The sequence below is a fragment of the Taudactylus pleione genome, unplaced genomic scaffold (genome assembly GCF_031769625.1).
Source record: "Taudactylus pleione unplaced genomic scaffold, aTauple2 ptg000082l, whole genome shotgun sequence".
NCBI classification, from domain to species: Eukaryota; Metazoa; Chordata; class Amphibia; order Anura; family Myobatrachidae; genus Taudactylus; species Taudactylus pleione.
Window position 1 is genome coordinate 8518706 of NW_028284484.1, and position 16957 is coordinate 8535662.

At 44.2% G+C, this 16957-nt stretch overlaps 1 protein-coding gene across 1 annotated transcript in view; it reads right to left on the reverse strand.

Annotated features, from left to right (window-relative positions):
- Positions 1 to 15710, reverse strand: part of LOC148532190 (transmembrane protein 26-like) — a 73958-nt gene extending 58248 nt beyond the window's left edge. Inside the window, exon 1 of the mRNA XM_088468204.1 lies at positions 15623 to 15710. The gene's annotated coding sequence lies outside the window, so the exon portion shown is untranslated. The remainder of the gene's footprint in view (positions 1 to 15622) is intronic.
- Positions 15711 to 16957: the final 1247 nt, after the last annotated feature.

Below are 16957 nucleotides of genomic sequence, written 5' to 3' on the forward strand. Positions count from 1 at the left end.
TACCAGGGGTCAGGGAACTTTTTTACCTTTTACCCCAAAATATATTTAGATACGCCGACGTTACCCCCTTGATTTGAAAGGAAGGAAATCATATAGTAGTGCTCCCATATAATGCCCCTGTAGTAGTGCCCTCATAGTTATGCCCCTGTAGTAGTGCCCCCATATAATGCCCCTGTAGTGCCGCTTGTACAAAAAAAAACCCACTTACCTTAATCCCCGCTCCTGCATCTGCCACCATCCTGTCTGCCCGGCTGCTCCTCGGAACTATGGGAGAGACGTCATGACATCTCTCCCATAGTGCGCATGGAGAGAGCCGGAAGCTAGAGTTCAGAAGAGAACTCCAACCTCCGGCTAATGCGGCGCTGCAGGGAAGGAGCCGGGCACCCGCTGGTAATAATATCTCAGCGGGCGTCCAGCTTTGAGCCTACCTGCGGCACAGCCGGGCATGCATATGAATCATTCTATATTATAGAATGATTCATATGCATGCCCAACTGTCCATCCATTACCCCCAGGAATTTCATTTTTACCCCATGTCGGGTAATTTACCCCTGTTCCCTGACCACTGATCTATACCATTAATGAAGTGGTCACATGCAATACTTGTTTTGTAATATATAGAATCACATATAAATGCAAACTACTAGGAGCACTAAGATACGCATCCAGGAACATCTGAGAAATATTAAACATAATATGAAGACACATAGCCTACCTAGGCACTTTACAGAACACCATAGGTCGGATATTAATGATCTTTCGTTTACCATATTGGAACATATAAAACTCAACCCCAGAGGTGGAAGTAGAGAATTAGAACTCTCTAAAAAGGAATCCTTTTGGATATATACTCTCAACACTCTCCAAAAGGTCTGAATGAGGGGATCGACATTGTGTCTTTTTTATAGGTCTGTCTATCTTTGACTATATGTATATGTCTTCACGTAAGCTATTCTTTATATAATGGATCTTAGTATAATTTTTTATGAAACTATGTTAAAAACTGTATTGTGTTAATTAAATTGTAAAATATTGTGACTATGGAAAACAAGTGATGATCACAAAGGCTTTATACACCTAAAAAAACTAGCACACTATCTATATTTATTAGTTAACACATGGGATATATATATATATATATATATTTATTTTTTTTTCTATATGTTAACATAAGTTATAAGATAATATTCTAATAAATCAACATGTTTCACTTACTAGGATCACAAAGTATGTCCACCTTAATATCACACATAAAACTAATACTATAACACAACATATCCCACTGGATACTACAGTGGGATAGAATAGGATTAAATAAAAATAACCTATGTGAAATTAAGCACTACAATTAAGCACACATATTGTCTATCACTACTTTGAAGTAATGTTATTCCCTGGTGATAGTATAATTACGTTAGGACCCAGAGATGTATAAAGAACAGTTTGGGGGGGTCCCACGTTCTGGATTTGAACCCTAGTATGTTAGGGACCTACCCTAAAGAGGTTTCCTGGATTTGGTGGGTAGGCCCATAACCTTGGCCATGATTATGCTAAAAACCTCTATTGATTGCAAAATTTTATTGCATTTATATATCAATAATTTGGAGTTGCGTACCTGAGATTTGTCTGTTTCTGTGCCTGCAATTAGTCTCATCAGGTAGCACCTCCCATTATATATATATTCAGGTTGTGCAGTCCACGAATCTTTCCCATATACTCCATTTAATGTGCTTTATTGCACACTTGAGGGAAAGGAGACGCCCCCAGTCTGGATTAGCACCATTCCTTATTGGTTTAAAAGCATGGAGTCTGGTATAGTATATGCACATTGGTATTAGGCACAATTCTAGGTAAGTCCTACAAGTTATATACTGTAGTGCAACTTTGGTTCATCTTTGGGGCGTGGGTCCCCCTGGATTGCTTTGGTTGATCTGTTTCAGGGCACCGCATTATAACACATTTTCCTTTATAACACATTTTAACCCTTCACTGTGTGTTTCATATATATGTACTTCACTTTTTTATTTTCATTCTTTATATGCAGCTGTGGCTGCTCTTAACTATCTGCACTTTTCTTACTATGGCGGTGCACTGCGGCAACTTAACTGGGCCAGTTTGGGGGAGTCCTGTGCACTGGATTTGAAACCTAGTATGTTAGGGACCTACCCTAAAGAGGTTATCTGGATATGGTGGGTAGGCCCATAACCTTGGCCATGATTATGCTAAAAATCTCTATTGATTGCAAAATGTTATTGCATTTATATATTATCAATAATTTGGAGTTGTGCACCTGAGATTTGTCTGTTTCTGTGCCTGCAAATAAGGTGCGTACACACTAGACGATATGCTCCCTGAGCGATATCGTTTAGTGTGTCCCCGGCAAGGTGTGCTCAATGTCGTTCATGACATTGAGCACACCTGCTGAACGATATCATTAACGATATCGTTCAGCGCCGGGCTCTCTCCCCCATTCCCCAACATGCAGCAACCTTACGACATCGGCAGGTTAGCCTGCATGTTAACCCGATGAACGATGATGACGAACGACCCACGGGAACGCTCGTCGTCGTTATCGTTCATCGTTTTTGTGTTAATAATGGACGATAAAGTGGACGACTGAACGATAACGATATCGTTATCGTTCAGTCGTCCACTTTAATCGCCCAGTGTGTACGCACCATTAACCATTAGTCTCATCAGGTAGCACCTCCCATTATATATATTCTGGTTGTGCAGTCCAGGAATCTTTCCCATGTATAAAAAAACACCTATATTAAAGATTAATAGTTATGGAACGCATGAGATAATGAGTCCCTATGCGTCCAGCTGGGGAAGGCCATCGACCACCGAGGTTTTTGAATCATTGACGGTTTATGGCCGATGTGAAAATTTTTGCCATCGATGTGGGAGAACCAGTTTTTCCCCCATCGATGGCACAGTATACTGAATTTTTATTTTATTTATATTTCAATATATGTTTGTTTTTCATTCTTCCGTTTTTTTTCATTTTTCACTATGTGCCGAGTTATGGAGCATAGCTCCGTCCCCGACACCCGGCTCCGTCGTGCGCATGCGCACTGGACCACCATCGACCCGGTTGCGAGCGCTCAGCGCTTGCGACCGGGTCTGAAACAGGCCCAGAGTGAGTAAAAGCCTTTTTGCTAGCCCTTGTTAAAGCTTATTTTTTGGAAACTCTAATTGTAAACTATGGCTATACGGACATCACTAGCCTCTATCAAATACTTATCTTTTATAAACTCTGTTATATACTATTGTAATTATGGATATATAAACTATGCAGTATTATGTATGGATTCTCCTGTATAAGTAACAAAGATACTGGGTCTATGCTTGGAAATGTGAAGTACACATTATAATTATGTGTATAACATTTCTCTGTACAAACGTATTAACATGCATTATAATTATATGGTTTCTAAAGATCTATTATGGTATAGTCACTATATATTATATATATATGTTGATAATAGATAAATACTTTTGAGTTACTATCACTGCACCTTAGAGAAAACCAATTAAAAATGTAATTTATATTATACTATTTTCCTTCACATTAGGTTTTACCACTTGCTTGGCACTGGGTCTTATCGTTTTTACACATTGGGAGTATATGATACGTCTTCATATTTAAATTGCTATTAAGGAATCTGGTATGTATCCTTCTCAAAAAATAAATAGGGTTGTTTATGATGTCATTGGAATAAATGTACTTATAATAACAAAGGTACGATACTGTCCATTATACACTAGGTTACATTTATCAGTTGAGAAACATCCATCTAATTGTTCCAGTAAAATCGTTATAAGAACTACTTGGTACAGTATGTAATCAGTGGCGGTTCTAGGTGCGGGCTAATGGTGCATACACACGATCAGATTTTTCCTTCAGATATGAACGATAACGATTTAAAAATCGTTCAGTCGTTCATATCTGAAGGAAAATCGTTCATATCTGACATGCCTGAACGATGGACGATCAACGATGCGCGTTCCCGATGGTCAGATAACGATTTCTGACATCTGATGGGTTTGCAGTCAGACTTGGACGATTCCATTCATTTTAATGCAGTCAAAAATCGTTCAATCGTTCAAATCGTTCAAAACTTTGTTAAAATCGTTCAAATCGTTCAGATCGTTTAATCGTTCAATCGTTCATCTGACAAATCTGACAAGTCTGACAAATCTGACCGTGTGTACGCTCCATAACAGGGCCGTCGCCCGGAGCACCGACACCAAGAGGGCGCCACTGAGTCCCCCCCCACCGAAAAAAAAACCAGAAGGGAAAAAAAAAATGCGCCGGTCCAATCCCCCCCCCAGCCGCCGCCGCTGCCGGGAGGCTGCATTTGCCGGGCGCCCGCTGATATTTGTTATCAGCAGGTGCCCAGCTCCCTCCCTCCCTCACTCCTGAGCTCCGGCTTCCGGCAGAGAGAGAGTACTATGGGAGGGACGTCATGATGTCATGACGTCTCCCCATAGATCCGAGGAGCCTCCGTCGGACCAGAAGGCAGCGGCAGCAGAAGCAGAAGCGCGGCTAAAGGTAAGTATTGTGTTTTTTGTTTTTTTTCTTACAGTCGGAAGCACCAGCACTGGGGGGTATTACTACTGGGGGACAACTATAGGGGGCATTACTACTAATGGGCACAACTACAGGGGGCATTATTTCTGGGGACATTACTACAGTGGGCACTACTATAGGGGGCATTACTAATGGGGGCAGTACTACTGGGGAGCATTACTAATGGGGGCATTACTAATGGGGGCATTACTAATGGGGGGATTACTAATGGGGGGATTACTACTAGGGAGCATTACTAATGGTGGCATTACTAATGGGGGGATTACTAATGGGGGGATTACTAATGGGGGGCATTACTACTGAGGGAACTACAATAAGGGACATTACTACTGGCATTACTACTGTGGGCACTACTAATGGGGGCATTACTACTGTGGGCACTACTATAGGGGGCATTACTACTGTGGGCACTACTATAGGGGGCATTACTAATTGGGGAATTACTACTGTGGAGCTTTACTACTGGGGGAACTACTATAGGTGGCATTACCACTGGGGGCACTGCATGGGGGGCACCACTACTGGGGCCATTGTGTAAGGGGCACCACTGATGTGGGCATTGTATAAGGGGCACTACTATTGTGGGCATTGTATAAGGGGCACTACTACTGTGGGCCTTTTGTATAAGATACACAAATTTTGGCATTATGTAAAAGGGGCACCACTTTGTGTCATAACATAAGGGACTACTGTGTGGTGTAATTTGAATTGGGGATAATGTATTATAATGGTAATTACTGTGTGTGGCACAATGTATTATACAGGTTATTACTGCATATAGCATAATGTGTTATACAGGGCATTACTGTGTGTCGCATAATGTGTTATAAAGGGCATTACTGCGTTTGGCATAATGTGTTATAAAGGGCATTACTGCGTGTGGTATAATGTGTTGTAAAGGGCATTACTGCGTGTGGTATAATGTGTTATAAAGGGCATTACTGCGTGTGGCATCGTGTGTTATAAAGGGCATTACTGCGTGTGGCATAATGTGTTATAAAGGGCATTACTGCGTGTGGCATCGTGTGTTATAAAGGGCATTACTGCATGTGGCACAATGTTTTAACATAACATTATGCCATGTTATCTAAAAAAAATTCTCTCTTTTTTTTGGGGGGGGGGCATGTAAAAGGGGCACCACTTTGTGTCATAACATAAGGGACTACTGTGTGGTGTAATTTGAATTGGGGATAATGTATTATAATGGTAATTACTGTGTGTGGCACAATGTATTATACAGGTTATTACTGCATATAGCATAATGTGTTATACAGGGCATTACTGTGTGTCGCATAATGTGTTATAAAGGGCATTACTGCGTTTGGCATAATGTGTTATAAAGGGCATTACTGCGTGTGGTATAATGTGTTGTAAAGGGCATTACTGCGTGTGGTATAATGTGTTATAAAGGGCATTACTGCGTGTGGCATCGTGTGTTATAAAGGGCATTACTGCGTGTGGCATAATGTGTTATAAAGGGCATTACTGCGTGTGGCATCGTGTGTTATAAAGGGCATTACTGCATGTGGCACAATGTTTTAACATAACATTATGCCATGTTATCTAAAAAAAAAAAATTCTCTCTTTTTTTTTTTGGGGGGGGGGGGGGGGGGGCGCAACTGGGAACTTTCACCCTGAGCTCCACAATGTCTAGAACCGGCCCTGTATGTACTAATCCTTTTTTTCTAATGAATATATTGAAAATTAACAGTAGCCCTTATAAAATAGAATTGATATTCTACTTTTTTCTATAAACTTTTGAGAGCCATTTTTTAGGCCCTTCCCAACTAAGGGACAGAAAATAAACTTATATTATTGAGGGGTATTTAGACCCAATCACTACAATATAAGGGTTATAAGAACCACCTGGTATATACTTAATTTATTTTTTTCTTTTTTCTTTCGACATGTGACTATATTGAAATAAATACCAAATCTTATAATGTAATATTAATTGTCTGCATCTAAGCTTCTAAGAGCCTTTCTAGGAATTTCTCCCTATCAAGGGACGGAAAATAAGCTTATACCACTGAGTGTTCTAACCTGTTCCATATCATCGAGTGTTTATTCAGACCAGTTCCATTTTTGGTATGTACTTTTACTATGTGTCTGTTGTCAGTAGCCATTGTTAAACCTCCGATTGGATAAACTTCCGTTATATCAACCTACTCTTCTGTCTTCAAGTTGTATAAATATTAATGAAGATCGATTACAAGTACATGACTATGGATATATCTGTTATACACTGTAAATATGCAATTGTATTTATCACCATATGTTTTGTCTGTTTAAAGTATTCACCCCTGATGAAGTCCCATATGTGGAAAAAACACGTAGGGTCATCGCTTTGAAAAACCTGCACCTACCACATGAGAGGTCCACCTAAGAGCTCACACCCGTAAGGGTGTAGGTAGCAGATAAAATCTATCCTTCTGTACTAGGGCAGGTTTACTAAAAGTTGTTTTATGCTATTTATGTATTGATTTGTATTGTAAATTGTTTTATATATTTTTACCTCTGTTGATATACCAAGAATAAAATATTCAGGCATAAGAATTATGGGCTGCCATAGGGCTTTTATTTTATGAATTATATCCAAAACATAAACAAATGGTGATTTGAAGAGTAACTAGAAGGTTGTGTTTGACCAAAAGCTAATATTGCAATAAATCCCCATAAGTGGTGGAAATTTCTCCTATTCAATTAATATTCAAAGTTGTAGCGCAACCAAAGGTACCCCCTCTTTACCATTTCTATTTTTAGGTCCTCCACTAGCAGAGGTCCACCTAATTGGTGCAGCTGAACCAGTGTAAGCGTTCATTATATATATATATATATATATATATATATATATAAAATCAAATGTCCTGACTGACTTACTCACTGACTGACTCATCAATGCCCAGCCCACACCCTGGACCTAGAAATATGAAAATCGGAGAGCATATTCCCTCCAGACGGCACCAATATGCACCGCGCGCTGCTTCGTGGAGGCGTGGCCAGCTCTACCCAAGGGGCATGTCTAGCTCCACCTATGGGCATATATATTGCCACTTGGGTGTGTCCTGTACCAAATTAAATTATTTATGGCCAATGTTCTAGGCAAAATCAGTGCAGGTGGCTGCCAATCATAAAATATGCAGGTAAAGTACAGCCCTGTCCACCACCGCCACACAACTGAACCTAAGAATGATATATAGGCAGAATTTACTTATCTTTGCTGAATTTCTCAATAAGAACCTTTTGGCCAAGGACTGCCATGAAAAAAATGCTGATACTCTAGGACATAGAACATTCTTTATGGATCCTGAAAATGGGACAGATCCTTTGCATGCTCCTCCACAACCATTTACAACATTCTAATTAAAATGCTTTAACCTTCAATATATGATGCAATATATACTGTAGATGACCACACCGCATCTTAGATGGAATTTGTTGTGATCACAGGCACACATGGGAAGTAGTCGGCATCCCGGCCTTTGGGATGCCGACGGTTTGAATACCGGCACCAAAATCCCGACATGTCTGGATCCCAGCACCAGCATCCCGAAGGTAAGTATCGGGGTGTTAGGGGGGAGGTTAGCGTTAGGTAGCGGGGTTAGGCACTAGGGTTAGGCTCCGGGGAGGAAGGGTTAGGATTAGGGGAGGGGGAGGTTAGGTTTAGGCACTGGGGAAGGGGTGTTAGGTTTAGGGTGCGGGGAGGGGGAGGTTAGGCTTAGGCACTAGCGGGGTGGGTAGGCACCGGGGAGGGAGGGTTAGGATAGGGGTTAGGGGGAGACTTACCTTTAGTTCCTATGGGTGTCGGGATTCTGACCAGCGGCATCCTGACAGCCGGGATTTCAATCCCATTCCAGCACAAATGATCATATAATAGCACACCTTCCTAAAAGCTGACACCCTAGCTCCCCCACTGACAATATATCTCTGCCCTGCACATTCATATTAATAGATCCATTTCGGGTTGGGTACGGGATGCCAGCGTTCGGAATTCTGATACCAGCTTCCCGACAGGGTTAGGATACCGCCACCTGTTGGTCAGTATCCTAAAACCTTCCCTCCCTAACCCTCCCCACTGCCTAAACCTAACATAGCCTCCTAGTGCCTATACTTATCCTCCCGCACCCTAAACCTAACCCTCACCCCTTAGTGCCTAGCCCTAACCCTCCACCCAGTCTCAGTACTTACCGTCAGGATGCCAGCGCCGGGATTCTGACAGGTGTTGGTATGCCAGTGCCAGCATTCTAGGGTAGGCAAGTCTGGTAGCCACTAAACAGGGTAATGTCTTACTATAGCAGCGAGATATTACTATAGAGGTGAAGGACTAACGTGCTACTGGAGTGGTGAGGTGAATCCAGGTTTTTCTGTATTAATTAGTATAAAAATCAGAGACAGAAACAAAGAATGTGGAGACATCTGAACTGTCAACTACAACACCAGTGCTACCAATAGCACAGAATATCAACTCACCAGAAAAAAATGACTTCTTCAGAAAATAAACATCAGAACATCACCATGCTCAACACCTCAACTGAAGACTATATCGAACAATGTATGAACCTGGTTTTTATTTTTTTTACTCACACCATTTGCATCCACATAGACAACAAGATATTATGAGACTGCACAGGCTCAAGCGAGGAATAAGAGAGGAAATAAAAACACATAGCATAAACACATATATAAAGGCAAAAGGCATCTTCAACATTAGCAGCCTCCACATGTCATCATACCTCTTAACAAAGGATTGAAGTTTGGTCCTACCAACAATATGGATAAATTCAACACTTTGAACTGTGCAAATTCATTAAATGCTTTGCCTCAATACATTCTCAACAGACTACCATGAACAGAATTACTTGAAAACACAATCTAACTTTTACCCACATTATCTCACTGAAGCATTATTTAATACAGTGTAGAAACTAGTAGATTAGATTAGAACAGTGGCGGAACTAACATTGGTGCAGCCGGTGGCTTGCACCGGGGCCCATGGTGGTACAGGGGCCCATAGCCGCCTGCATCCAACAGCGCCACTGCACCCGCCGCCAGTGTCCCCCGGGCCCCACAGTATTTAAGTGTAGTGCAGACCGCAGTGAGAGCGGTCTGCACTACACAGTAACAAACAACGCCGCCAGCGGCGGCTGTGTGTTTGTTATAGCAACCGATGAGAGTCAGACTCTCATTGGCTGCTGCGTCCAAGGAGGGAACCGGCTGGAGCTCACTCATGAGCTCCACCTTCAGGCTCCCCCCGCTGCGTCTCTCCCATATTGCAGAAGAGCTGGCCGGGAGGAGTGGACAGCAGCGTTCGTAGCAGGAGCAGGGATTCAGATAAGTTGTGTGTTTTTGTAAGGGGCACGGCATTGGCACTACATTTGGGGGGTGGCCGCTACTGGAGGTACTGTATAGGGGGGCCTACTACTGGGGGCAACGCATAGGGGGTCTACTACTGGGGGCACTGCATAGGGGGGACTGCTACTGGGGGCAATGCATAGGGGGGACTACAACTGGGGGCACTGCATAGGGGGGACTACTACTGGGGGCGATGCATAGGGGGGACTATGCATCGCCCCCCGACAGATCGCTGAGGTAAGTACTAGGGTTAGGGCTAGGGGGAGGGTTAAGCACTACCGGATGGTTAGGGTTAGGCTGCAGGAGGGGAGAGTTAGGTACTGCCGGAGGGTTAGGGTGCACGAGGGGAGGGTTAGGCACTACCGGAGGGTTAGGATTAGGCTGCAGGAGGGGAGGGTTGGGGTTAGGCTACGTGAGGGGTGATTTAGGGTAAGGGTTATAATACTTACATAATTCTGATGGGATTCTGACTATCGGGATGCTGCTATCATTAGTCTGACCATTGGCATCCTAACTGTCAGGATCCTGTATCCAACCCCCCTGAGGAACATCCAAGGAATACAAATTTTAACTAGCTATGCAAACTTATCCACAACAGTTTAATTCTACAATGACACTGTGATTTGGTAAAGATATATTAACGACATCATATTCATATGGAAAAGGAATAATGTGGGCTTGAATAACTTCATACAACACATCAACAGCAACAACTTCAATCTCCACTTTACAATCAAAATAAGCCAAACATAAGTCTTCTTTAGCAAACAACATTCACGCCAAGATTTACACTGAGCAATTATCGCAGCAACCACCACATGGATTACAAACGTTCCAGGAGGCCAATTCACAAGTCTATGGAGAAACTGCAACAAACTCCAAAAGTTCACAACAGGCATATAAATTAAAAAAAAAAAACATAATTAAAAGAAAATATGTGCTACTAAGATTATCACAGATGCAAGAAAACCACTTTAGCATGGAAAAAAACAACTCAAACAACTACTCACATACAGTACAATCAAATTGTCACACATCGGGCTATGAGACCCTGTTACTTGACTCAGAGCTGCTGCTTCGCCCCCTTACTGCAGCGGTCCATGATACTTTTATTTACTAACCTTTTCTAAGGTTAACATCTTTCCAGAATTTTCCCGTTCCCGCCATATTGGTTACAGTCAGCTGACTCCAGATTCTCCAACCAGAGGCTTATTTTCCTCCACCAGACTTGAGCAGCCAATACGGATCCTGAGTGCCCTACTTAAACTCCTTTGGTGCAGCAATACATTGCCAGAACAACTTCACTTGTGGCCGGTTAATTGGCTCCAGTCTCAGCAGTTTCTAAAGCTTCCTGTGCTCCCTGGGTGATTCCAGTGCTATTGTTCAGCAATCATCAGCATTCCACCTTCTGTACTGTACATACTCTTCAGAAAACACTGTTGCTCCTGTGCAGCAATCAGCAATCACCAGCATCTATTGTGAGCTTTCTCTAAAGAACACTAGAGCTTCTGTATAGCATTCAACAAGCTCCAACATTTCATTTGCTCTGCGTTCCCTCCAGAAAACACCTGTGCTTCTGTACAGCAATTGGCAAGCACCAGCATCTTACCTATTGTGCGTTTTCTAAAGAACAACAATGCTTCTGTACAGCATTCAGTAAGCACTAGCATTTCACCTGTGCGCTTTCTTCGGAGACCACCTGTGCTTTTGTGCTGCTTCCAGCAAGCGCCAGCATCTTACCTATTGTACGCTCCCATCTTACCTATTGTACACAATATCACCATCTCTGCTAAGTGATTGGCTGCAATGTAGTTCTCAGCCAATCAGCAGCCGCTTACAGTAGAGCGGTCTCTGATTGGCTGGCAAGCCTGGCTAACAACAGAAACCACGTGATCTCTGACATTTACCGGGGTAGCGATATATATGTAAACACATATATCTCTACATGTTCGAGGGGTCAGTGCTATTCATTTTTTTGCCAAGTCCCAGGGAGTGTATTCATGTGTCAGTGCAGTGTCTGTATTCCTGTGTCAGTGCAGGGTCTGTATACCTCTGTCAGTGCAGGGTCTGTATACCTCTGTCAGTGCAGGGTCTGTATTCCTCTGTCAGTGCAGGGTCTGTATTCCTGTGTCAGTGCAGGGTCTGTATTCCTCTGTCAGTGCAGTGTCTGTATTCCTGTGTCAGTGCAGGGTCTGTATACCTCTGTCAGTGCAGAGTCTGTATTCCTGTGTTAGTGCAGGGTCTGTATTCCTCTGTCAGTGCAGGGTCTGTATTTCTCTCTCAGTGCAGGGTCTGTATTTCTCTCTCAGTGCAGGGTCTGTATTCCTCTGTCAGTGCAGGGTCTGTATTCCTCTGTCAGTGCAGGGTCTGTATTCCTGTGTCAGTGCAGGGTCTGTATTCCTGTGTCAGTGCAGGGTCTGTATTCCTGTGTCAGTGCAGGGTCTGTATTCCTGTGTCAGTGCAAGGTCTGTATTCCTGTGTCAGTGCAAGGTCTGTATTCCTGTGTCAGTGCAGGGTCTGTATTCCTGTGTCAGTGCAGGGTCTGTATTCCTGTGTCAGTGCAGGGTCTGTATTCCTGTGTCAGTGCAGGGTCTGTATTTCTGTGTCAGTGCAGGGTCTGTATTCCTCTGTCAGTGCAGGGTCTGTATTCCTGTGTCAGTGCAGGGTCTGTATTTCTCTGTCAGTGCAGGGTCTGTATACCTCTGTCAGTGCAGGGTCTGTATTCCTCTGTCAGTGCAGGGTCTGTATTCCTGTGTCAGTGCAGGGTCTGTATTCCTGTGTCAGTGCAGGGTCTGTATTCCTGTGTCAGTGCAAGGTCTGTATTCCTGTGTCAGTGCAAGGTCTGTATTCCTGTGTCAGTGCAGGGTCTGTATTCCTCTGTCAGTGCAGGGTCTGTATTTCTCTGTCAGTGCAAGGTCTGTATTCCTGTGTCAGTGCAGGGTCTGTATTCCTGTGTCAGTGCAGGGTCTGTATTTCTCTGTCAGTGCAGGGTCTGTATACCTCTGTCAGTGCAGGGTCTGTATTCCTGTGTCAGTGCAAGGTCTGTATTCCTGTGTCAGTGCAAGGTCTGTATTCCTGTGTCAGTGCAGGGTCTGTTTTCCTGTGTCAGTGCAGGGTCTGTATTTCTCTGTCAGTGCAGGGTCTGTATTTCTGTGTCAGTGCAGGGTCTATATTCCTGTGTCAGATGCTGTCTGATGTTATCATATCGGCATGCCCACCTATGCCGCACCAAGCCCCCTCACACCCTCCTCACTCCAACCTGGCTGCTCTGTTCTGGAGGGGGCTGTCAGAATGTTGGTAAGTACTGTCTGACACAAAGACCTCCACTGGATAGACACACAAATAGGCCTCCACAGGAAAAAAAATCATAGGCTGCCACTGGAAAAAAAATAACACTTTTTTCCCTAAAGGAAAAATAAAAGACATTGTCTCTCACAGAAAAAAAACAACACATTGTTTACCACAGAAAATAAAAAACACACATTATCCCCCTCGGGGAAAAAAATTAATATATTGTCCCCCACAGGAAAAAAATAAAAACCACATTCATTGCCCCTACTCCCCCACAGAAGCCTGACCTGACCTGTCGGTTTGCTGAAGAAGATGGGTAAGAGGAACTCTCAGTCCCTCATTGCCCTCAGCTATGGACAGACACCCAGCAGTGGCTGGAGCCAGCCCTGCTGCCTCAATGACTGTCACTGGCTGCAGAGCTGAAAGCATCTATGTGAGTGGGATGGCTGGCAGCTGCATGACCTATGATATCATGCCACCGCATTCCCATAGGTCCCAACTGGGGCAGCGTCTGAGCACAGCGTTGCCCAGGTCCGAACTGGCGGTGTGGCTGTCGCTAGTCTTAATCAGTCTGGGGCTGCTCCGCTGAAATGGCCCAGAGCTTACCCTGAATTGTATGGAGCAGCATATTTATAATGCACAGTGAACACAGTCATACCTACAGTATGTATTATCATTAGGGTCCTGTGACCATTACAGATTGTTTTTTACTTGTAAATAAAAAAATTAAATTATACTGGGTCACTTCAGTCTCCACCCTCTGCTCCGCCCCATCCTGCCCTCCACTCTTTCTGGGCCCTCCCCTATCTTCTGTTCTGAGCCCCCTGTCACTCCGCCCCAATCCCCTACCCCACCCATGTGCGAGTGGTGAGTATCATTGCCTCTCTGGTACTGTTTGCGGAAAGTAGCCCATAAGTTACAATGGCTAACACCATCTGCAGATGGCGTCAGCTACCAGGGTGAAGCTTTGGAATGCTTCACATTTCGGAACTTGGTAAATTCAGCAATAAAGCAGAATTTACCAAGCTGATAGGTATCTATGAATGCTGCCTTTGTGATCAAAAACGGGATACTACCGTAGATACATTCAGGGGATCCATAATATTCGCAGGCACCCACTGATGATTTGTTATGGGATATCTTGCAAATGAAAATTAATAAATAAGCCCCAAAATGTGCATAAAGATTTAGACATGAGAGGTGTGTGTTCAAACTGAAATCTAAATTGCAGCGTAAAAATAAAGCTGTCCAGTATTTGTAGGATACATGCAAAAGCAGCCAGTATTTACCCTTCATGCACATAATAAGAATAAATGCATTTGCACCCTTTGCACTGCAACATGGTTTCTCCAGGTGCAAGTTGCTTTCTTTATCTGATGGTTAGTATTGCCTTGGTTAGTCTATAAAGTAGCTGGAGAAGTTGGTGAAACAAATTCCAGGTAGGTGTCTTAAAAGGGATCAGTATTTTTACCGGCCGGCGGTTCAAATCCCGACAGCGGCAGCACGACATGGGTGAAAATCCTGAACGGTGATTAAGGTAAGTAACCCTAATCCCCCCCCCTAACCCTAACCCTCCCTTAGGGGTGCCTAACTCTTACCTCCCCCCCAGTGCCTAAACCTAACCCCCCCTTCCCCTCTGCCTAAACCTAAGTCTCCCTGGGGGGAGTGCCTAACCCTAGCCTCCCCCCCAAGGGTACCTAACCCTAAACCCCCTTCCCTTAGCCTAAACCTAACCCTCCCAGGGGGATGCCTATCCCTAAGTCCCCCCTAGGAGCCCCTAACCCTCCCCCCCCCGCGCGGCTGGCCGCGCCCGGCTTCCCTTCGATCGGGATGCTGGGTGTCGGGCTCCCGGCGTAGGTAAAATTACAGGCGCCGGGATTAGACAGTCGGGAAGCCGGTGGTTGGGATTCCGTCCGTCGGCTTCCCGACTGCTTCCCGTCTTAAAATATACCAACGATGACTGTAAAACAACTACATGTCCAGAAACAAAGGTGGAGAAAGAGAGGGAGTGAGAGATGGATATGCACATTATAAATAAACACAAATACTGTACCTGATTAATTTACTGTATATTACATCACATGTACTGTATATTAGAGCCGTGTAAGACAGAACATCAGATTGCACCTGGTATCATATAGCAGAGTTCTCCTCTCCCTTCCCAACATTTGTAATTTGGAGAGTCACCCACCACTTGCTGTACTTAGAAGTGTCTTGGCACATACATATAGATAACAAGAAAATTCCGTGCCAGGGAAAGCTTGGCACAGCATCTGTAAGGTTTTCAAATACATCTTTAAATATATAATTCATAACTAATACTATATATTTTTGTCCTACAAGTTGTATAATGTCCTATTAAGTAATAGATGAAAAGCTTACCTTCACCTTTCCTATTTACAGTCTTTTCCTTTTAAAAAAAAAGTATTTGCTTTGAGAGTTCAGTGTTTTCAGCACAGTTGCTTTCCAGATTCTGAGTGCTTGTACTGTTACTATGCTCCAGCCCACAGACGTAGCACACTCAGCAAATAAGCAGCCATTTCCAGTAATAGCCACACCCTTCACAGGGCTCTAAGCTGGAGTGATCTTATTTCAAGCAGTTAAAGCACTGTTCTCTCATAGAGGAACATTCATCATGTTAAAATTCTAAGCAGTGTTAAGTGAGTATTGAACTTGATAAACAGCTGAAAATATCTGACCCATTCATCAACCCTGAGTAACCTAAACATAACTTCCAAAAGCTGCGGAGACAGCTTTTTGGAAGTGTGAGAGACTTCGCCTTGTGTTCTGCAGGTTTGTACATTTTCGCTGCCTGTGTTGAAACTGCCCATGCTCCTGTAACATCCCAGGCACGCACAGAGTTCCAGCTGAGAGAAGACAGAGGTGGTGCTGCCTATTAAAGTTTGGGGACGGCGGCCACAATATCAGGGGTGAAATGTAACCAGGAGATATCAACGATATCTCCTGCATTACAAGGATAATAAAAGGGTCCATTACTCCAAGTTTGCAAACTGACAGAAAAAGTTGGTTAAAAAAAACAAATTTTTATGTAATGATTAATGTGCACCATTACAATATATTAATAGAGATGAGCAGGTTCAGATCTCAGAGATGCGAACCCAACCGAATTTTGGGGATCCGGGGCGATCCGAGTGCAGTTCGGATCTCCCTGCCTGCCCCGGATCCCTCACCCGAGGCAAAACCTCGCAACCCTGTTGTCGGGTCGCGAGGTTTTGTTTTGAGCGGGCTTAATGCTGATTGTCTGTCACGGCTCTCAGCCAATCAGCGTTAGGTCCATTAAAAATGCACTAGGAGAGAGAAAAAGATGGCGCCCGCCATTCCCCGCCGCCTGACACTGCCGGCACCCCCCACTGCCGACACCGCCGGCACCCTCACTGGCAGCATCCCCTGCTGCCGACACCACAGCTGCCGACACTCCTGCACTGCTGCCCCACGTACTGAGGATACCGTCAGCGACCCCCACACTGCCGACACTCCCACACTGAGGACACCACCAGCTCCCCTGCAATGCCGACACTGCCAGCACACATGCACTGGGGACACCGCTGGCACCCCCGCTCTGCCAACACCGCCGGCACCCTGCATTGACAACACCCCTGCACTGCCGACACAGTCAGCAAACCTGCACTGAGGACACCGCTGGCACCCCTGCTCTGCCGACACAGCCAGTAAACCTGCACTAAAGACACTGCTGGC